The 25,390-nt window shown below is 21.2% G+C and overlaps 1 protein-coding gene across 2 annotated transcripts in view; it reads left to right on the forward strand.

The window, feature by feature from the left end:
- Positions 1–116: 116 nt before the first annotated feature.
- The window catches only part of LOC107995734 (polyglutamine-repeat protein pqn-41-like), a 45,799-nt gene continuing 20,525 nt past the window's right edge, over positions 117–25,390 (forward strand). The window contains exons 1-2 of one of the 2 annotated variants that reach the window (XM_062072050.1): positions 117–252; positions 15,340–16,675. The gene's annotated coding sequence lies outside the window, so the exon portion shown is untranslated. The remainder of the gene's footprint in view (positions 253–15,339; positions 16,676–25,390) is intronic. The other variant, XM_062072049.1, reaches the window with a different exon arrangement.

The raw sequence follows: 25,390 nt of genomic DNA on the forward strand, positions 1-25,390 counted from the left end.
GAATGGATTCTTTTCATTGGCTAGACAGTGAGAGGAGTTAATATGACCGTCAATGTAACCCGTAAAATAAAGCATTTTTAAACACGCATAACTTTCGATTTCATGCATTTCTAAATTAAAATTATAATTTTTGAAATCTATTTGTCAAATTTTATCAGTTTGTGAAAAAACATATTGAAATTTTTATATCCCGAAAATTAAAGCTTTATTCTTAAAAATAACAATTTAATAAATTATTTTCATTATTTATATGTAAGTATTATTTAATATAAAATTTTGCTTTAACTTACCAATATAAAAGAAATTGTACAAATTCTTTAATTCTTCTTTATTAATTTAAAATATTACATACATACATTTCTACTACGTTATTTTCATTCAGCACTTCGATGTTAAGTCACAGGTTAAGTTGTGTCATTCATTTCAAAAATAATGCACATTTTACTTATGAAATATAACAAAGTAACACATTTGATACAAAACGAAATACGTTCTCACTGTCTTCATATTTTCTTTTAAACATATTTTTACTTCTTTGTAACTATTGATGCATATTATACACCGTACACTATAATGGCGGATAATTTCTTCAGTCATAGAAGTAAAAAAGATAGCGTCATCTTAACTCTGTTTAAATCATTTGCATTAAAGTATATAATCTAAGTATATAAAATTTACAAATATTTTATTTCTTTTATTATCAATGTTCTATTTATTATTTATATTTACATTGATTTTATTATGAATATAATTTAGTACTATGTAACCATAAATAAATAGTAAATTTTATAAAAAAAAATATAATTTTTGCAAAAAAATTATTTTCCTTTTTTATAGAGAAATATAAAAATATCTCATATTTATATATTTTTTTATATAATTAATAGAATAATATTAATAATCTGAATATTTTGATATTTGATATTTATTAAATCCATAAACTAATAAATAGACAGATAACTCTGATATATACAATTATAGTAACACTATAGTGAATATATTTTTTGTTTGTACATAATGGCGGGAATTTTGAATTTTCATATTTTTTATAAATTAAATAAAATTTACATTTACTAATATAATTTTAGATTATTTGGTAAATTCTGCTTTTTTCTGATAATGATATTATTTATATCAATATTTTAATCATTATCATTAATGCTTCTCTTAATTTTTTTAATAAATATTAATATTTTAACTTTTTACAATATTTTTGCATTAATTAAAAATATAAATTTTTTTAAAAAACTTTAATGAATAAAAAAAAGAATTTTTCTAGAATTCTTTTTTTTTTATCAGTTTATCCTCAAAAATAATTTTTTTATTATTACTAATTAAATTTTTTTCATTTTATTGTTATCAAATGTTTTATTAATTATTAATTTATTTATTATTAATAGTTTTTATATTTTTATATGAAAACAGAATTAAAAATTAATATATATAAAATATATAATATAAATATATATGTAAAAATATAACATGCATGCATATTTCGAATTTTTGAAATAATTTAATATTTTAAATTTTTAATACTAAATTTTTAATAAAATATTAATGATCTATATTCGTTATTATAATTAATATAAATAAAAAAAATTGGAAAATAAAAATAATCTAATTTAGTAATTTCTTCCAATTTTAATAATGTTATTTTAAAATAATATTTTTCTATTTTTTATTTTATCATTTATTTTATCATTAGAACAAAATTTCAATTTGGAAAAAAAATTTAAAAAATCTAAATTATAAAATATTAAAGAATATTTGATATTGATGTTAGCGAAGCATTTAAAAATAAATAACATTATAATTCTTAAATGCTGTAAACTAAACCAAATGTAATTCTGATTCTGATTTAGAAATAGAAAAAGTTAACTAGAAAAGAAGTAATACGATACGATTGCTACGCCGTCTATCGAGATGTATTAATAATGCTAATTATGAATATGAATTTTATGAATTCTTTTGCTAGTATTCTTATAAACTGAAAATTCATTAATTTTTTATATTTTTGAAAGATTTAAATTTTTAATAAAAACTTAAATAAAATAAATATTTAATACTTTCATATCAATATAATTTTAAAACTTATTATTTCCTGAAAAATATAAGAATTTATTTTATTATAAACATGCTAAATATATTCATTAATCTTTTATTTTAATAATTATTATTTTGGAATGAATTTTTTTTGAAATAAATTGTAATAATATCATAAACTAATAATTAATAATGAATATTTTGGATAATAGATTTGATTTAGTTTTGATAATAGAATGGCTATTTTTGATCCAAGTTGAATCACTGAAATTATTGATTTAAATGAGGAGATAAAATATGCATTTAATATTTCTATATTAGTTAAGTCTTATTATATTAATATTAATATATTATGTTATATTATATTATTGATCCAGCTATAATAATGATTATTAGAATATATTAAAAAAATTTTAAATCAGTTTTAATTAAAAAAAAGTAATTTTCAAAATAATAATAAAATAATTTTTAAATTACGAAATAAAATGAAAAACTAATAATGAATTGAGTAGGAATATTGATATGGAAGTATGATAATGTAATGATATGGAAGTTCTGTGATGAGTAGGAATATTGATATGGAAGTATTTTCTCTTTCTTTAAAGAAATCATATTACAAATATATTTTGAAATATTTTCCACATTTTGAATTCACATGGTTGTAAAAATGAAGATTTCTCATATAAAACAAAATATAAAATTATATTATAGTATGATAAATATGGTATAATGAATAATTTTCATAATATGTAATGTTTTTTCTTATAAGAAATTACACGATAAATATAAAGAAGAAAAAAAAATTTCAAAATGTAAAAAAAATGATAAGATTTATAATTGAATAAACTAAATATAGTAGTTTTAATTTTTAAATCATTTTATTAAAATAAATTAATTGTTTAATTTCCAAATAATAAGTATTTCTCTAAAAAAAATAAAAATTTATATAAAAATAAAAAATGTCATAAAAACTTAATTTTAAGCCCAATAATATTATAAAATAAATTAATCAATAAATGTTAAATATAAAAAATTTAATTAAATATGTTGATGAAAAAACATACAAATATATCTGTTAAATTTCATCATTTTTCATGATGAAAATTAATAATTCTTCTGCAAATAATAGATTTAAATTCTAATATTTATAAATATAATATATGAAATATATAAGATAATAAATAAATATAATTTCAATAGATAAATGTAATTTGTTTTTAAAAAATATTATAAGCATTTATATCAATAATGCTAAAATGATATAATTTATTAAGTTCTTACTTATTGAAAAAGTTGTTTTTTCATGCATTTATTATTTCATACATTTAATTTTATATTATGTATATAAATATTTGTTTATATATATTCTTATTGTCTATATATAAAATTTTTTATATGTTTATATTTGTTTATATTCCTATTTTTTGTCCTAAAAAAATATAAAAGACAAAATATTTTAACATAATTATGATTGTCACATAAAAGTATGATTATCATTATGTTGCACTTCAAAAATTTTTTTTGATCCAGCTATTATAATGATTATTAGAATATATCATTATAATATCATAATAATCATTAACGAATTAAGAACAAATGCATAAGCAAAGTTATTTTCAAAGTTAAGATGTGGTGGAAAATTTTTACTTTTTTTTATAGATATTAAGAAAGAAAAATAAATAAAGGAAGATAAAAAAAGAATGAACATAAATAAAAAAAAATGAAAAATTGAATTCATTCATATCTAATTATTAAATGTACAACTTCGACAACTATTAGGAACGAAAAAAAATTCAGAGATAATATCTTAAAAGAATGAGAAAAAAAGAAAGTTAAATGATAAATTTCATCTTTTATTTTTAATAGAAACAATGACATAGCAATTGGTATAGCATGTTTGATTTTATATCAATTTATATTTGATTTTAAACACGTATAATTGCAATAATTATAACTTATATTTATTTATATAAATATAAAATTAAATATAAAAATATGCAATGCAAACTACAATAATATTTTTTTATGAATTTAAATCTATTAATATCAGCCAATACTTATAACTGCTCTCTCATATATATAAATGCATATGTATTTTTTTTTTTACAATTGATGAATTTGTTAAATGCACTAAACGTATATTTATAATCACACCAATCCAAAAAAAAGAAAATACATATAAAAATAAATAAGATTTAATATATTTGAAAATTTTAGTTTATATATATAAAAACTTATTTATAATTTTTAAATTATATATTATATATTATGGATAAAATTTATATAATATATTATATAATAAATGTTTGATAAAATTAAAAAAAAATCAGATATATTAATATACAAATTGTTATTAGAATATTCTAATTCTAATTCAATTAAAAAAAAATCAGATATATTAATATACAAATTGTTATTAGAATATTCTAGATTTTTATATAATATATTATATATTATATATTATATAATATATAATATATCTTATAAATTTTATAAAAGTAAAATATATTTTTTATATATTAAATATTATATAAAATTGAATATTCAATGATAATTATTTATTTTTATTAAAAAAAATTCTTATCGATCCTGAAATAATAAGTATTATTGATATAAGATTCGATATTGATATATTGATATAAGAAAATATAAGAGTCGAAATGATTATTATAATATAGAAGATAAAATTAAATTTAAAAAATAAAAACCAAAACATATTATATAACATATTAAATAAAATAAAATAAATAATAAATAAAATATTACATAATATATTAAATTTTAGATGAAATGTTATATTATTTAATTTTGTTATATACAAAAATTGTATATAAAAAAATATATATATATTATTATATAAAAAAATAGTCATTTCAAAAGATTTGATTGTTGTCTTCTCAATGAAGATCTAAAAAAAAATTCCCATTTAAAAAATTTAAAAAAAATTCCTATAAAATTATTTTTAATTTTGAATTTCAATCAAATTTTTTATTGTTGCAATATATTTTTTTTTTCTATATGTTTTAGATCACATGCACTTTAAGATTATTAATGACTACGATGGGAGGAGTAACTATTATCTAAAGTAATGATATAAGCCAATATCTTTCAAAAAGTTTAATATTTTCATTGCAAACTCTTCTTCTTGTAGCATGCCGAGTAAATTCGGCAATTTGTGTTAGCTTCTTTGGATATTAAACTTTAGGCATATTAGAATGTTTTATAGAGTTTTATAGAGTTCCATATATTGAAAATATTATAGATGTTTGGTTCGCTTTTGGTAATAAAATGGAAGTAAATTAAATTCATATAGTTTATTCTTGTTCTTGTTAATACAACTTAATATTTTCTGCTAAATGTTAATGTTGGGTTAAAGTCAGTTGTATTGTTCCAAATTTCGTGTAGTTTGATAGGTCTTGAGTTTTTCATTCCACATTGCTGTTATTATTTTAGTGAAAAATATTTTTTGGAGGTTTTTATAAAATGTAGGTTCATAATTTGATATATTATAGATTTTGGATAAGATTTTATAATATTTTAATTAAATTAAAATTTATTATTAAAATTTTATAATATTTTATTAGAACTTGTTTTTTGATACGATGTTTTTTTAAAAGATTTAGTCTTCTAACATTCGATTTTAAAATTTTTTAGATGAGAAATCAAAGCATGTTTTCCATTAAATATTAAACCAAGAATCTTTAGAATATCTGTTTTTTTAATTATATTTCCGTCTAAGTATAGTTGTAATTAATGATCTCGAATTTTTTTATTTTTAGAAAAAATAGTTTTGTTTCTAGAAAATTTGAAACCATTCTGTAAGCCGAATTCTTGTAGTTTATTCCTATAGAATTTGTTAGCTGATACTTATATTTTTTAACAGTGATGAAGAATGTATAATCATCGGCGAATATGATATATTTGATTGATTTTTTACAAATTTTTTTAAAAAATTACAAATTACAAATTTTTTTAAAAAATTTTCATCGTGATATCGTTTATTGCGCAAAGATAACGCTTAGGATTGATTATTGTGGTACATTATTTGAAATTTCGATTTTCTTTGATATTTTGTTATTTACTTAGACGTAGATATGCTTCTTTTTTAGGAAATTGAATATGAAATTAACTATGTTTTCATCTATGTTTCATTTTTTGAATCATTCTATTATCTCATGTCTCCAAAGCATATTGTACGCCTTTTCTATATTTAGACATATTACTATCAAATGTGATTTATTAAGGAAATCCACGCAAATGTTCGAATTCAACGTTGTAAAACTGTTGATTGTTGATGATGCTGTTTAAAACCATTTTTTTCCAATAAATTGTTATGTTCCAAGTACCATAATCTTTTGTTTAGTATTTTTTCTAGTAATTTATATAATTTATATAAACAACATGTGAAAGCAATGGATTATCAGGATAATTTTTGTTTTTTCTAGATTTTGATATTGAAACGATTATGGCTTCACGCCACTTATCAAAAACGCCATTTAGCCATATATAGTTGTAAATTCTCAAAAGGTAATTTAATCTTTGACTAGATAATTATTGAATAATAATAATTAACTAGATAATTATTGAATAAAATATTAGAAATATTATTAGATCCTGAGCTAAAGTTCTTGATAGATTTTATTTGTGAAATTCGGTAATCAGTATTTTAGAATTAAAAATATATTATAAAAAAATTACGATAGTTTATTTTGAAGTTTTTTCTGTCTTTTGAATTCAAGAAAGCTAAAAATTTTCATTGTTCGAGTTTTTTGGAAAAACATTAGCGAAGAGATTAGCAATCTCTGTAGAATCAAGATTTTTTATTGATGTTAAAAATTTAGTTCTTGTTTATTTATTTTCTTTAGTTTATTCCACATCACATTATATAGAATGTTTTTTGTTAACGATGTTATGTAATCCATGAACTTCTTTTTGTTTATTTAAGAATTTTTCTTGCTATAACTTTTATTCATTTCGAATTCAATTAAATTTGCAAATGTTTTATGCTTTTTGTATACATTGAAAGCGTGTTTCTTTTCTTTGATTGCTTTTTGACATTCTTCACTTAGTGTAAGTTTTTTAAAATTATTTGATCTTGGGAATAGATTTTGTTGCGGTTTCAATAATTAAAGATTCAAATTCATTATTTGATTAATTTCGTTACAAATGAAAGAATCAAAGTTTTGCAATAGTGATAAATTCCAAATAATTTCGAATTGATACATCAGTCAATCAGCTTTTTTAAATTTTTATCTGATTTATGTAAATATTCGTATTGTTACTTCTATAACTAAGGGAAACGATCGCTATTAAATAAATCGGTCAAGACTGTGTAGTTAACAATATCAAAGAGATTTGCAAAGAGAGTTGCAAAAAGTTAATTCTATTGAGCTAAGAAATCCATTTTGAATAAGTTCAACAAGATTTCTAATTTAAGCAATATGTTTTTAATTTTCCTTCCTCTGACATCCATATTTCTGGATTCATCATACTCGATTCCCACAAAGTATATATATACATTATATATATATACATATATATATATACATTATAACCGTTCTCCCATCAATATGAAAATCTCCTATCAATATGAAAAACATAGGAGACTTGCTTTATAAGATTAGAAAGTTCAACTTCTTGGGGACATAAACATTACAAATGCATATTTTATATTGATATAAGATGTAAGACTGCAATTGCTTTGATATTAATATTAAGTGGTATTTTAGTGTAATTATGTTTTAAGTAAATTGCAACTCCTTTGTTTGCAATCAAAGAAGATTTTCTATTTTTACAGACTATATTAAAATTTTTTATATTTGTGTATTTGTTATCTTTGAAATTGATTTCTTGTAAATACAAGATGTATGATTATTATTCATGAATTAATTTTTACAAGAAATCAATTCGAGTTGTAAGATCATTGACATTCCACTGCAAATTTTATTTGACATTTATTTCAGTTAATTAAGAGAAAGATTATATATAAAGAATTAATAAAAAAAGTATTTTAATATATTGTTTAATTAGCACATTCATTGTCTGAACATTGAGGAGTGTCTGAACATTCTGAAAATGTTAGAAAGCATGTTAAAGAACTCCCTTTAGATTTAAATAATTTTTTTATTAATATTAAGTTCTTGTGAATCAATTTTTCATACGGTCTATGAAACATCTTGAATAAAATTCATGTCATATGAAGTTTATTAAGGATTCTAAATCTTTAGTATATTCTCTGGCAATTTCTTTAGTCATCTTTGAATATTTATATAATTTTTCCAAAAAACTTTTAAATTGATAAAAGTTTAATAATTTACTTGGTTCATTTAATATATTTTTAATTGGTTGTAACATGTCGTCCATATAATTCTTCTTATTTATTGTAGTTAAAATGTTTAGCTTTTTCTTTGATTGTTTGTAGCATGTTTCCTTGATTTATTATACACTATTTGGGTCAACAATTGCATCTGTCAGGCAAGTTGAATTCTTTGTTGTTTTTGATTTTTTTTCGTTTTGCTGCTATAGGTATATAATCTAATTGTATTTTTTCAGTTATTAGGAATAGAATTTTCCAGTTTTTCAAATCCACCCGTTGTTAAGAAAATTTGGATTAGATATTATAGATGAGATTAATTCGATTATTTCAAAATTTATTTTAGGATTTATATGTATACTGAAGGACGTTTACAGTACATTAAGAGGCGTAAAAAATTTTCATTTTTGCAATTTTTTTGCCAGATATTTTTCCTACTTACAAATAAAATATTTTAATTTTAATGTATCTATAGAGAGATAAATTCAACATGTAGGAATAAATTCAGTTTGATCATATTCGATTTTTAGTCTCTGGAATTTTATGTAAATTCTCTGAATAGATAAAAATTTGCTAACGAAAATTAAGAATATGAGAGAAACCTTCATCTGTTAATTCTGTCCTCAGAAAAGAAACAATTGATTCTTTTTGTACTTCTAGAAAATTTCTTCGATTAATGAGGAATTGTTGGATAATCATTCGATAGAATAATGCATTAAGATTTGTTGATAAATAATCTTAAAGATATTGACTCGTATATATTTATGTTTATCTCTAAGATTGTCCGCTATTTCTTTTGTTGGTAAGAATACAAATTTTTCCGTTAGAAATTCTAAAAATAAATATGTGTTGGTTCTGTGATTTTTCTTAGCGTATAAGCATTTAATCTCTAGTGTATAATCTTTTATTTGGATTTCTTCTTTGGCTTTTATAATTATTACTGCTTGCTTTGGGAAAGTATTGACTTTGAACTATGTTTTTTTTTATGAAGTTTCTTTTTTAGTGTACATTAGTATCTTGTCCTTAACTGTGAGGTTAAAGAAAACCATTTCGATGAAAAGATTATATCGATTTGAAAAACGTAGTATAAGATGTAATTTTAGATCACAATTTAAAATCATCATTGGATTCTCTGGATTTCAATTCTTCTTAACAGAATGTATATGGAAAATTCAATCATTGCGCACAGTGTTTGTAAATACGCTGAGTCGCGAAACATGTCCGTTCAATAAGATGTATATAATAAACATGTCACTTCAATAAGATTCCTGTTATATTTTACTATGAGAATAAAATATTTCAAAAGAACTTTAATATATATTATAAAAGATCTGTTCTCTTAAAAAATGATAAGAAAGTTTTATTAATATTTTAATTTATTTTATTTGCGTGATTTTTTTTACGTAATTTCATTGTTTCTTTACGCATTAATGGAATTTTAAATAATCTAATATTAGTGAAACATAATATAAAAATATAATATAATAAATAATTGTATCTTATAATAAAATATTATAATAAAATATTATAATAAAATTATAATAAAAGATATTCATCTTCTATTTCTCGGTTTAATCCACAAAACAAAATAATCCACAATCATCGCATTGTTTAAATCCAATTAAGCATGTTTTAAATATTACACAAAAAGAGGTGTCTGAACTGAATGCTGTCACTCGAAGAATCACATACAATTGTAAAACTAATTGTTTGTATTGTGAGTTTTGAATGAATAATGGTGATTGATTCTAATTGTTTGTATTTGATTGATAATTAACTAAATTCCGTGATTTTTGACTACAATCTAATTTTTACAATGAACTTTCTGACAATCTAACTACGATTTTATATATATTTGTATACATGTAGTTGAATTCTAATTATGATCTGATCTTAATTCTAACCTAAAATTTGTTGTTTCCAATCTTTTTCTGTTTTTATAGCTAGTAGGCCTCTATTGAACTTGAGTGATTTTTGCTTGAGAACTATTTTTGAAGGTCTGGTCAGCACGTGTGATTGCATACTTCTATTATACTTTAATCTAATTGGCCTAATTTTAGCATCACATTTCCAAACACATCTGACTCAACGATGTATTATTCTGGTTCGAAGACGTTTGCGAGAGGGATGTGCTAAACTGCACTTGTTTGTCTTGGGATCTTTGTATATAGATCATCAACAAGCGAAGAGTTTTCTTCAAGTTTGGGAGTTACTGACTATTGGTTATGCGTGTCCCACTGGAAACTGTAACCTTCCAATTGAATTAGAAAAGAGTTTTTTCCGAGTTGGAAAAATTATCTTCACAAATAGATTATGATTACGTCGTAGTCCGATCGCTGAATACGACAATTAATTTGTGAACATATCGTGCTCTGATTATCAGATGATTATGTGTTATGATATTGTGAGAGACCCTGCTTTCTAATAGATAAGCGCTCCACTTGAGTAACTTATACACTATCTATATACACTATCTAATCTATAACTAAAAATAATTGTTACGATTAGTCGAAGGATATTAGTTTGTATTCACCAAATTAGTACAATTCTATAGTGGACACAAACAATACAAATTGCATTATATCTGAATTGTTCTATCAATCTGATCTGTATTCTATTTCAGTTAAATTCTAATTATAATTTTTGAAAACTATTAAAAATCTTGATTCTTTCTTTAATCATTATCTTTTGCGAAAATGCAAACTAAAAAAGAATTTTAAAAAAACAATGATTATATTGAAGAATGGTTCTTCCACTATGGAATCAATCACAGCGCATGAGAGTTAATATAATTGCTTCTGATGCAAAGATCCTATCAATGCAAAACATTTGATATATGTGATTTATGTATTGGCCATCAAAAGATAAAAAAATTGTATCCGCTCCTAATTATTATTACTAAAATTTAAATTGTTGAAATTGTTGAATTGCTGAATTATTAAAATTATGAAATTCAAGGTTGCTTCACAAATCAATTTTGATTTTTCTCCTTAAACGTAGTAATTATGCTTGCATATCTTTTTATGATCTCACAAATCAGAACAATTTTGATAATATCATATCAATTTTGATAGTAAAATATATTATGTTTATTGTGATGTTTATGATTAAAGAAACTATCATCAATAAATATGATATTTTAAAGAAAGAATGATTTTTTTGCAATTTTTGTATCATTCAGCGATTTTTTTTGTCCTTCTATAAGATAGTTATTTTTTCAAAGTGTATAAATATTGAATATAATATGATAAAAGATCTTTTTTACAAAATATACGAACAAATATACTTCATATTATAGTATGTGATATATATATGATTAATGCAATGTATATTTATTACGGAATAGAAATGTGCTAATGCGATTATGGGATTGCTTTTTTTTTGTAGTTTATGATTTACTTTTTGATAATAATTAATATTATTTCCGATTTGTTATCACTAAAATCCTTAATTGCTTGTTGATTCGAACTTGGAATTTCTTTTCCATTTCGTAAATGTTATACTTTTATATATTTTCATATACATCACGTGTATTATCATTTTATGAAATAATTAAATTAATTTCATCAATTGTACAAAATATTTGACTTTTTTTTATTGATATTATATTTTCTCATCATTGTATATAAATAATCTCACTATATGACACATTAAATATTGAATGTTATTATACTAAGTAAGAATTATATTTAATAAGATAAATACTAATGAAATATTAAATACAGCGAAATAAGCAAAATTATGATATTCGAATAATATTCATCTTTTATAATATAATATCTTTTATAATAATAATGCTCCATGATTTGTTTATAATCCTGCTCTAATTTGTAAAGTCATATCGAAGCAGGCGCATAAATACAATATAATTATTAATATTCATGGTTCTATTCTATAGATTAAAATAATAAATAGAAAATAAGTATACTTTCATCATTACAAAAGTAATATTTAATTATATTTGAATATTCAATATTCAATTATGTTTGATTTTAATATTATATTATTTATTTCTATATTATGTTAATAATAGATTTTTTTATTATTTTAATATTATAATGTATGAAAAAACAAATAACTTACAATTAATTAACTTTATTCAAAATTAAACATTATGCAAATAAAATAAACTAAAATATAAATTAAACTTTCTTATCATTTTCCAGAATGGATTTTTTGCGATTCATGATTTTCTTTAAAATTTTTTATTCTTATGATTATTAGAATATGATACGAAAAATTTGAAATTCAAGATCAAGAATAATATTGAAGGAATTCTTTGTTAATAAATTTTCATTGATTCAAAAGCGCAAAATATATCTATGATAAATATAATATTTTTTTTCATTCTGTAGACATATATAATATATTCCATTTAATTGAATACAAAAAATATTGCTTAAGCATATTTGAAATATTTATTATATTTAAAATATAATAAATATTTTTTTACTGAAAGAAAATTATATTGAATTATATTTTATTCTCGAATATTGAATAAATTCATTATTTGCTATTCAAACAATAAATCGAATTTTTTTTTTGTTGTATGATAAATGAATAATGCAAAATTGTAATATAAAAAAACGAATATAAAACAAACAATAAAAAATAAAATAGTTTGGAATAAGAAAATAAATGATAAATTATTATATTAAATTAAAAAATAACTCATTAAAAAATTAAAGTCAGTCATTCACCGAAAATTCAACTCAAGCTTTGATATATTTCATATATCATTTTTTTAAATATCCTTTATTTATTCTAGTATCCTTCCTTAGTATCCTTTCTTATTGAATTAATTTTTTAAAGATTTCTATGTAACACTAAATTGTTTATAAATAAAAATCACCAAAAAGTAACATAGATGAATTGTCGAATCAATTATCTATCAATCGTGATTGAATTTAATTTTTTTTAATTTGTCTTCCACATTGTTATATTTAGTACCAAATATTTCTGTTTAAATCTTTGTTTTCTCCATCGAGAAATTGAATGAATATATTAATGAATACGTACATGATCTAGAATCTCTAACTAAAGTTAGATGAATGAAAAGATAGGATGTTTTCTCACCTTGATGATAATTGATGCAAGATACAAGACTTGTTTTCATAATGACTTATGACATATATAATCATATCCGGCGGTAAAAACACAATAAAGTCTTAACTTCAAATTTATATTAAATTTATAATAAAATGCAAAAAAAAAAATTAATGAAAAACACCTAAATATTCATAGAAAACATTTATGAATTTAGAAAGTTCTTGAAACATATTATAATGACATTCTCAAGTCTAAAAAGAATTACTATTCAAAATCGATATAAATGTTATACAAAGACATATATTGCTTAAATTATGCATTTTTGTTATAAATCTCATCAAATAAGATAATATTGATTGCTCCCAGAAACTGTTGTAACTAGAACATATCATTTTTAAAATCACATTACATTCTAGTTAGATTTAAAAAAAAATGCCTTAAAAAATATTTAATTTCAAAAATCAAAATTCTTTCAAATATTCTCAAAAATAGTATTGTTCTTTAATAATATTATCCTAAATTGTTTAATTGAAGTCAATGTTCGAAATAGGAAATAATAAATAATAGAAAAAAATTTCCTCACATGGAAAAAATTTTCTTTCCCGAATAGATTATAAATCTTGGGAACACAATGAATTATCAATGATTGATGATTATGACTTTTGAAAATTTAAAGTTTTATAATATTATTTATGATAATTTTTACTATTGAAATATATTTTAACTCATAATGTAGAATTATATTATAATAATATATTTATTATTATAATATATTTATTATAAATTATATTATAATTATATTATGTATTATAATAATAATATTAAAATAATCTTGAGGCATTGCAAACTGAATATAAATAAATAAGATTTGCAATGTTAAAAAATAGAACATTGGAAATCTATATTATCGATTTTATTAAATGTATCAATAATATACATTTTTAAATATGCATAACTTTGATCTTATATGTTCCCAAATTGATTTGAATTGAAAATTGAAATTGTGATTTTTAAAATTTATTATTAAGTTAATAAATTATATAAAAATATTTTAACATTTCTATGTCTGAATTAAAATTCGAAAAACAATTTAAAGTTTACCTTATCACTTTATTAGTTCCAATTTGTTATTTAGTAATAAAAGTGATTTATTAAATATTAATAATTATAAAATTTAAATGTAAATTCAATATAAGTCCACATATGAATTTATTAATTGAATTCTATTAATTTAATATATTTTGGTAATTTTTGAAATCAATCAATGATTTAATGACGATCAATAATTAAATGAATTTAATATATGATTCCAATAGTTTGAATGAGCGAATTTTAAATAATTCTAAATAATTCAATATGATTCAACAGTTAGATAATGATTAGATTTAATTTTTTTTTCAATTTATAAAAGACTTTTTTCTCTATATTCATTTCAGCAAAGTGAAATTATTTAATGAAGTATGCAAGTAATCAATGATATTACAGATTATGTGATATTTCTAAATCTAAAATTTTTCGATTTAGGTAGGGAAAAAGTATCGCACAAAAAATGAATTGTTTTTAGAAAAACCGATTCATTAATGTTTGTTAAATTTCCTCGAATATAAGATGATGTTATTGTTATGAATTAATTTAAATATTAAGTTAAATCTCATCATATTCATATTCTATCAAATTATGTTAAAAATTTTAAAAGTGTTCTAAAAACAATTTTAAGAATATTTTTCTCAAAAATAATATTGTCCTTTCGTCATCATCTTATATTCTTAAATGAATTTTTAGTTATTGAATATTGTTTATATTTACTCTAGTCCGTACGATATTGGAAAAGAATTATCCAAATATTATGACATGATATTTTAATATACATTTATATATCGTACAATTAGTACTTTTATATAATAACTATATATCTTTTGTTCAAAAAATTGCAGGAAAATTTGACAATTTGAAAAATTCCGTAACTGAGAAAATATAGTAGAAAATATATGGTCAAGATATCAAGAGAAATGAAGAAAATAATAAAATGAAAAATAGAAAAAATTATTGAATATCGAGAAGTCGGAAATGTTAATTTTAAAAAGAAAAAGATAAAAAAGATAAAAGAAGCGAAAATTTAATAGAACAAAGAAATTGAAATTAGGTATATTATAAAACGTCAGAGAGAGAGAGAGAGAGAGAGAGAGAGAGAGAGAGAGAGAGAGAGAGAGAGAGAGAGAGAAGAAGAAGATGAAAGAGATCTTAATGAAAAAAAATTCAGAAATAACATTAAAAATTTTTAGAAAATGGATAATGTTCTGATAACATGACAATTATCTGATATAAATGATTTATTTATATCAGATACTAAAATTTTCGGATAAAAGAAGAGAGAGAAAATATAAAGAATATATAAGATTTAGAACAATATATTTCAGAATAAATAATGTGAGATAAAAAAAAACTAAGAATCAAGATAGAAATGAGAGCAATTAAGAAAAAAAGATTTAGAGAATGAAAGAATATAGATAAATGTATGTATAAAAAAAAGAAAATAAAATAGAAAAAGAAAAAAGAAAGCAAAGGAAATATATTGAGAAAAAATAGATATAGTCAATTGAAAATAAGGAAATATAGTGAAGATTTTAGAAGAAAAAGATAGATAAATATATAAAGTACAAGAAAATTTCGGCAAAATACAAAAATTCAGATATAATGGGAAATATAAATATATAACAACCACAATTGAAGTATTTAGTGAAGAAGAAAATAAAAACATAGCTAAAAATTTGCCAGAGTTAAATATAGAAATATAAATGAAAAAAATAAATATTAATTATTATAAATAGCAAGAAAAAAGGAATAACAATATGAATGAATGAGAATGAAAGGAACATTAAAGTATATAATAGAGGAATGTGATATGTTAAATAAATAGAAGATTATAGATAAAAAGAACGAACGGAAGAAAGCAAAAAAGTAGTAAAATGATTTAAATATGTGGAAAATAAAAAAAACAGGAAAGAAAAATAAGAAAAGTAGAAGAAAAGCAAATGCAAGATAAAAATGAATGATGAAATAAGTGTAAATACAACATAGTATTGAAAATAAAATTAGATAATACAATATTTAAGAGTAAAATTAAGAAGTACAACATAAATAATATATAATTGAATAATAGATAATAAATCAAGCGATAGATTAAAATATACTGGTAATGGTAGTATGTTAAGTAAATAAGTTAATATGGATCTATGATCTATGATCTAATGTGATTTACAATAATTTTATGTAAGTATTTAGAATAATTTTAAGTATTTAGTATTATTATTATATATTAATTTTAAGTATTTAGAAATATTTTGAATAAAAAAGTCTTTTATAACAAACAAAACAATTTTATGTTTTTCCGAATTAAGTTCGGATATAGTTTATGAAATTTATAGTTTCTGAAATCTAAATATATGTCTAAGTAAACATATAGTTTTTATTGATTATTTTTAGTTCAGAGTTTTTAGAATTATGTAATATGTGATATAATTATAAATATTTTGAGTTACAATTTTTAGGCGGAAAAGGATAATTATTTTGTTTGAATTCGTTCGTTTTCATGAAAGTTTTCATGAAATATTTTTGTACTTTAATTATAAATCTTGTAATTAGATTTTAAGAATTGAAAGTCTGTTTATAGAAAGTCTATTTATAGATAATCATCAGCAAATACAACAGTAGTTTTAAAAGTGTCATTGTTTAAATCAAAGAGAATATAAAATATTATTGATGTAAGTAATAAAGTGAAGAGATAACTATACTTTGTTGTAGATTGTTTACAATTGTGAATGTTCAAGATAGTTGTTTTTTTTATCGAAATTTTGAACTTTTATTTCTAAATATATTTCAGAATATATATATATATATCTATATAGATATATAACTTTAATAAAAAAATTTTTTTAAAAAAGTCATGTAATTACATAATGAACATTTTTTCGAGATCAATTTTAATAAGCAACAAGATTATATTTTCTTTGTTGTTCTTCATTTATTTTCATAAATTCTTTATATATGAATTTTATGCAGTATAATCTAATCTGAAACCAAATTGTGATTTCAAAATAATATTATGATGTAACAGAATTTGATTATGTTGTTTTTTTTGAAAATTTTATATTGGGAAATTTTAATATTGGGAAAGGGTTAAATGATTTCTAATCATTTAATCAAGTATTGTTATTAATTATAATTTTAATTTATATTTGTAATTTGTTATTAATTTATTGGTTTTTTTTGGACGTTGATTTTAGCTGAATATCATATTTATTATGAATTTTTTTTTTCAAATTATTTCGTAAGATTTTTAATAATTTTGCCTGTGAGCAATTTTTAACGAAATAAAAATTAATATTGACTTTATTATTGTTGATTGTTAGTTTCTTTCTTTTTCTTGCGAATATTATTCTTTTGTTGTTTGAGATTTTTATAAAACAAATATCTTTGTTAATTGTAAAATTTACAATAATTTAATCAATTTAGATTATTTACAATTTTCAAATTATTTTTATTTTATATTTTTTATTTATAATTTTGTTTGGAATAGCTAAAATAAACTTTTTTATCACAAATATTTGTTGACTGGGCAGTGAAAACAATAAATAAAAAATGTACTGGTTTAGCTGAATGAATATATTTGATTATACGTAATTATGTGTATCTGTTTATAAAATATTTGAAGTATCGAAGAAAAACAAATAGATACCAATTGAATGATGAAGTAGTGGTATTGCTAGCAATATTGAATAATAAAACCACAAATAAAATTTCAGTGAACTTTAAATTCTATAACATTCCCACTAAAAGTGAATTGAAATTTATTTAGTGTATGTTTATAGTGTCATAGTTCTAAGTGCCCATTATATCTTCAATACTCTTGATATTCAGTCGATTTCTTTGTATCTCAAATACTATTCTTCTCAAGGATTTCGTCAGAAAGTCTGCCTGCTGATTCTTTGATGCTATATGTTGTAGAAGAAACTCCTTCTCGTTGAATTTGTCTCGTATGAAATGATAGCGTACATCAATATGCTTACTTCTTCGATGAAATTCTGGATTTTTAAGTTTGATTGCGCTCAAGTTATCCAGGTAAAGAGTCGTTGTAAGATTTTTGAATATAGCTAGATCATTGATCAGACTTTTCATCTATATGATCTCTTTCACAATTTGACTAGTTGCTATGTATTCAATAGTCGATAGAGCTACTGTTCGTTGTTGTATTGACCCCCAGCAAATGCAGAATTGCCTAGTTTTAATATAAATAATGGATTTCTTAGTTTCAGTGTCTCCATAATCACTGAATGCTTTAATATGATTATTCTGATTTAATGTGATTATTCTATTCGGTTGAAAAATGAATACCGTGTTTTGTTGTTCCCTTTAGATACTTGAAAATTCTCTTTACTGCTAATTACTTCCAGTGAATTTTGTTGGGTTTTTCCAAATATTGGCTGGCTTTGTTTATTGCAAATATAATGTCTGGTCTAGTGCCTACTGATAAGTACATTAAACTTCTTACCGCTTGCTGATAAGGGAATTCTGATTTTTCCTTGTATCTCTTTTTATGCGCCTCTATGCATAGTTGATGGTCTTGGTCTGCTGGGATTGTTACTGTCTTAGCATTTTCCACCCGAAATCATTGTAAAATTTTCTTAGTGTAAGTTTTCAGATGCAAAAATATGGATCCATCTGCCAATTGCTCAATCTGTAATCCCAAATATGTATTTATCTCATCGGATGTTTGACTTTAAATTCCTTACAGAGTTCAGCTAACAACTTTTTTATGAATGATTGGTTCGTTGCACTAATTAGTCCATCATCGATATGAATCGCTAGATCAATCGATCCTAATTGTTTTCATTTGTAAATACGCAATAGTCAGAGCTGATGGACGTGAAACTTCTTCAATATCGCTTTAAAACAATGATTCCAACATCTTGATGTATGCTTTAGATATATAAACTACGATTCAACTTGTAAACACGGTCAGTTCCATCTTCGTATCCTTTCGGTTGCTGCATGTAGACCTCATCAAGTTCTTCGCCTTGATTGCTATAAGTACACTTTGTTCGAGGCTGTAATAGATAGGATAGTCCTTATTGAATCGAATCTAGCTACAGGACTAAATGTTTTATGATTCAATTCCAGCAGTTTGTTTGAAACCGCTCTTGCCTTGAAACGAGTCTTGCCTTGAATCGTTAAACGCTTCCATTGTTATTCATTTTCAGTTTGTAAGTCGATTATCTATAACTTGATGATCTAATGGCGGATTTACTAATGTCCATGTTTGAGTTTTTTTCAAAGAATCAATTTCGTCATCCATGGCTTCTTTTCATTTGATTGCGTTGCTACATATGATCGCATCATCATAGCTTTCCGGTTCATGTTGTTCTGTAATTACAATGTTTCCGTACGTAAGTCTGTCTGGTCGTCGTATTTTATTTCTGTCTCTCAAACATCGGTCCTATTCATATTGATTTTTGTTTTCTAAATCATCTGATTCTTCATCTAAATTTATTTGTTCATTGTTTTCTGACTGAACAACTGTTTTTGATTCATTTGATTATGTTGTCTTTCTGATATTCAAAGATTATGATATTTGAATCTGATTCCCATTCTTCATTTGAATTAAATTCGTAATGCTGATCTGTGAATCTTATGGATGAGTCTTCGAATGCATTTAGATTTTGTATCGTTTTTTAACAATGTAGCCTGTGCATTTTCCCTATGATGCAATCTTCGCAAGAAAACTTTTGATCCTTAAAAAAGATATTCTTGGATCTTCTTCACTTGATCCACATTCTGATAAGTCATTCGTTTGTGCCAGGAAAAAAGAGAATTGTATACTGCCATATTTGCTTGACGCTGATCTATAATGATTTTAAATTTCATTACGAATAACTTACCTTTTCTTTTTTCTATTGCAACAATATTTCCATTCTTCATGAATGTGCATTTTTTGTCATCGAAATATTGTCGTAGTCCCTTATCTGCAAGAGCTGCATTCGCCAAAAAAAGGTTGAAACTCAGTTCTGATACGTAAAAAACATTATTGAGATACTTTCATCCACTCTTTTCCATTGAAAGCAAGAATATCGATATCTCCTGATCCAATTGCTTAAATATATTTTCCATCGCCTATCTTAATATTCTCTATTGTATTAAATTTTTTATATGACCAGAACCACTCACGACGATTTGACATGTGTTCAGTCGCATCCGAATCCATGTGCCATGCATCACTGGATGTTTCTAAATTATATTCTGCAGACATGGCTCCAATGAATGCCTTTCCTTTCTTTCTTATGTATTTTTCGTTTGATGTTGCTATTTTTCGGTTTCTGCATTTCTTGATCCAATGTTCTGGTTAGCAATAATGACACACGCCTGCTCTAACGTTGCCTTTTTTGAAATTTTTCTTATATTGATGCTTATTGGTAGTAAAAACAATGTTCTCTACTCTTTCTTCGGTTCCTGTTCTTGTTTCCTCAATGATGAGCTTTGAAATAAGATTTGTGAGAGTTCTTTCGTTGGGTTGAATTGATTCCCACGCATTAATAAAATATTTGGATGTAATATCATAATGTCATAAATATTTTAGTAATAATCATTTGATTTGGAATTTTCTTACCCAGAGTTTGCAGCCGATATGCAAGATTCTCGAGCTTTACGATGTCAATAGCGACATCATCACCTGATTCTTTCTGGTAACTGTACCATTGCTGCAACAGCATATGTACATTAGTATTAGATTTTTATTCGTAAATAGACTCCAGTTTTTTCCATATATCCTTAGTTGATTCACAGTTGATAGTATGCAAAAGTAGTTCTTCATCCACTGATGTAGCGATTATGCATTGAACTATGTCGAGTTTTATCCAGATAGCACGTGCTCGATTTGTCCCATCATCTTTTGGTACAGAAAGAACTGATTCACCTGTAACTATTTCCCATGCATTACAGGATTTCAAAGTAACGCGTACTTGAAATTTCCATGAGGTCCAATTTTCCAATTCTTTCAGCTTATTAATACGAACAATTTCATACTCCATCATAATTAGATTATATTTCACGTTTGCTCAAGGCCGGATAACTAATCCACGTGCTTTTTCGATTTAACTGTATTTTATCTAATTATTTATTGTTTCTTTCGTAATCTGGGCCCATAATCTGTTGACTGGGCAGTGAAAACAATAAATAAAAAATGTACAGGTTTAGCTGAATATATTTGATTATTATAACGTAATTGTGCGTATCTTTACAAAATATTTGAAGTATGTGTATCGAAGAAAAACAAATAGGTATCAACTATGAAGTAAATGGTATTGCTAGCAACATTGAATAATAAAATCACAAATAAAATTTCAGTGAACTTTAAATTTTATAACAATATTATTATCATATTTTCATTAGTTGATCATATTCTATAGAATATATACTAGTCAATTCTATAATGTAATGATGAGAATAATAAGAGTAAGATTGGTATTCTCTTTTAATCGATATTTGTTTCTATTTGTTCTTGGACATAAAAATTCTGATACTATAATAATGAACTGTATCTGTATATTGTAGAAAAAACAGATTAAGTCACTGCTCTTATTATTTTCAATATTTATGATTTTGTCAATATTCATTCAGAGATATTTCAAAATTGGAGCATATTTGCATTATAAATTTCTTCAATTAATACTTCAAATGTTGTTTCTATATTTATAAACTTCGTTGCTTTTGAAATAAGTTTAAAATAATTTGAATCATAAACAAAAAATATGATTAAAATATTAATATTAAAAATTGGAAAATCATTTAATCAATTTAAAAAGATTAGGTGATTAGAATACATATTAAAAAAAATTATTAAATTTTAAAAAATTTATTAATATTTATTATAATAAATTTCAAAATAAATAAGATTTTTAAATAAGACAAAACTAGGATTATTCAATTATTGAAAAAATTTAATTAGCCAATCTGAGTTATATTTTAATTTGAATTATTTTATTATATTAATTAATACATTTTGTACAAATTCGTTTGATTCTTTCATATAATTTTATTTATTTTTACTTTTATTTATACTTTTTACTATATTTCATTAAAGTAGATAACTATAAAATATTCAAATAATACATCTTATTTATAATCATTTTACTTTATATATATAAATTAGGTAAAAAAATAGTATCAAATTAAAATTGAAATATTAAATTTATTTTAAAATATTATTGATATTTGATTTTATTATATATTTCTATGGATAAATTTCATTTTAATTTTCTGTTCATTAATTTAAGCTATGAAATTTTTATAAGTTAAATGAAATCATAATTAAACCATATTAATTTTAATATTGTTATTTTTATTATTAATTATTTAATATTTTATTTTTAAATTATATTATTATTTATAATTATAATATAAATATATATAATATATATATATATAAATATATATAATATATAATATATATTATAATATTATATTATATATTATATATATTATATAATATATATATAATATAAATATATTATAAGTAATTATATTATAATTATCAAAAATAATAAATATATTGTACTTATCATATTATTAATATAATTATTTTTAATTTTAATATTAATTTTCTATTAATTATATATGATTATATCTAATATTTATTGAATTATATTATTGACTTATATGCAAAAATAATTTATAACAACAAACATTCTAATAGATAGAAAAAAAAACATTCATATATATTCATATTATTATTCTTTTATAATATATATATATATATATCTACATATATCTACATATATATAATAATTATTAAAGTATTTCACTTACATAATAATTAATATTAATGTATTTATTATATGTAATAATAATTAATTATATATAATAAGCTAATATTATTTTTAATAATAATATTTTTAATAATAATTAATTATAATTTATTAAATTTTATTAAATATTTATAAATTAAATATTATTTTTATTTGATAAATATATATTGATAAATATATATTTATATGAAAACTAAAAATATAATAAAGAATTGTATCAAATATATATTATAATGAACATATTTTACATAAATTATATACATTGATTTGATTTTAAATTTTATGTTTTTAATAAAATTACAAAATAAAATGACACAAATGAAAAAAAGTTAATTTTTTTGTAAATGAAAACTTAATATATATATATATATATTAATTATTTTTAGTTTAATTTTTTTGGAAATTATTTTTTGGTATTTTGGAAGATTCGAATGAATTAGTATGAAATAAAATTTAATTTTTTTTAGAAAATTATTAAATCATATAACAAAACATTGCAAGTGAATAGCATGTTATGCCTATTTCTTCTGACCGATTACCTTTCCCACGGCAGCTACAAGACACAACCGCGTTTATATTAGTCGTGCGCATTTAGTCACAAGAAACACATACAAATAAAGTTAACATACAGTTCACTATGAGAAATTCTTATTGCGAGGGCGATTGTCTGTTGCAATCGTAAAACATCGGCACTGATCCAGTTTGAAAATCAAATGTGTAAATCTCTTTGTGTGATTATCATCGATGAAATAATTTTTATTATAATGCGAGCACGGATATTTGTTTTCATTGAACCAACACGATTTATTTATTTATTTAATTTGATCGATTTATAATAAAAATATACTAAAAATATACTATTAACATTTTTCCGAATTTAATTGTAATAGATTCTGTAAATAAAAAATATACATTTTTTTAATGTTTTATACATTTGCTTATTTATTTATTATATATATAATATTGTTATTATTATAATATAATATTTTATGAAAATAAAAATAAGTTTAAGTTTATTATCATTAACTTTATATATATTTTAGTAACATTAATTGATAATATATAATTCTTTTTTGAAAATTTTTTAAATATAATTTTAATATAATTTTAAAATTTTTTCTTTATTAATTATTTATTCTTAAACAATTTTGATTTTATACAATTGATTTTATACAAATATAAATAAAATTATATTATTTCCTATAATTTTTTACTTTATTCGATAAATATATTGATATATTTATATTATTTATAAAATTAAAATTATCTTTTATCATCAAAATTATATCGATAAATTATTATCATCTATTATTATGTTATTAAAAAATGCTGTTATTTGATTATTGTTTAGATTGTTTTCATTCATTATTATTGTTGTGTAGATCTTTATAATATAATATATAAAAATAAATTATATGTATATTTTACATTAATATATTATGATGCTATTTAATTAATTCAAAAATTTATTCTGTCAATAATAAATATATAAATATTTCAAATAATAAATATTTTAATATTATAAATGTTTATAAATTCTTTAATTTTTAAGCAAAAATTGTAGTTATAATAATACTATATATATATATATATATATATATGTAAATGTAATAGAAACTTTACTATATATATAAATAATTTATGTTATTTATAAATTTAAACGTATATGTAATAAATATTAAATTTATGTTTTATTATATTATATTTATTATTCATTATTATTCATTATCTCTTGTAACTTTATTTCTTTATTTCTATTCATTCTATTCAAATTTAATCATATTTTCCAAAGTGGTCCAAGTTATCTGATTTCCTCTCGAATTTTTTACATTCACTACAAGTCAATATTGCGCTCATTTAAACATATGGAACGTCGCGTCATGCTTTCCTTTCGATCAAATTTGTTATGTACTATACAATATATCTTTTATTTTATATATTTTACATTTTTTTGCGAATTATTTTTCTAAAAGAATTTAATCAAAAAATTTCTATAATTACAATTATATGTAAAAATAATAAATGAATTAAAAAGAATTGTTTATTATTTATCCAAATAATTTAAATTTTTATAAAAATAAATTTTATAATGAAAATAATAAATGTACAATATATATAATATATATTA

The sequence above is a fragment of the Apis cerana genome, linkage group LG2 (genome assembly GCF_029169275.1).
Source record: "Apis cerana isolate GH-2021 linkage group LG2, AcerK_1.0, whole genome shotgun sequence".
NCBI lineage: Eukaryota > Metazoa > Arthropoda > Insecta > Hymenoptera > Apidae > Apis > Apis cerana.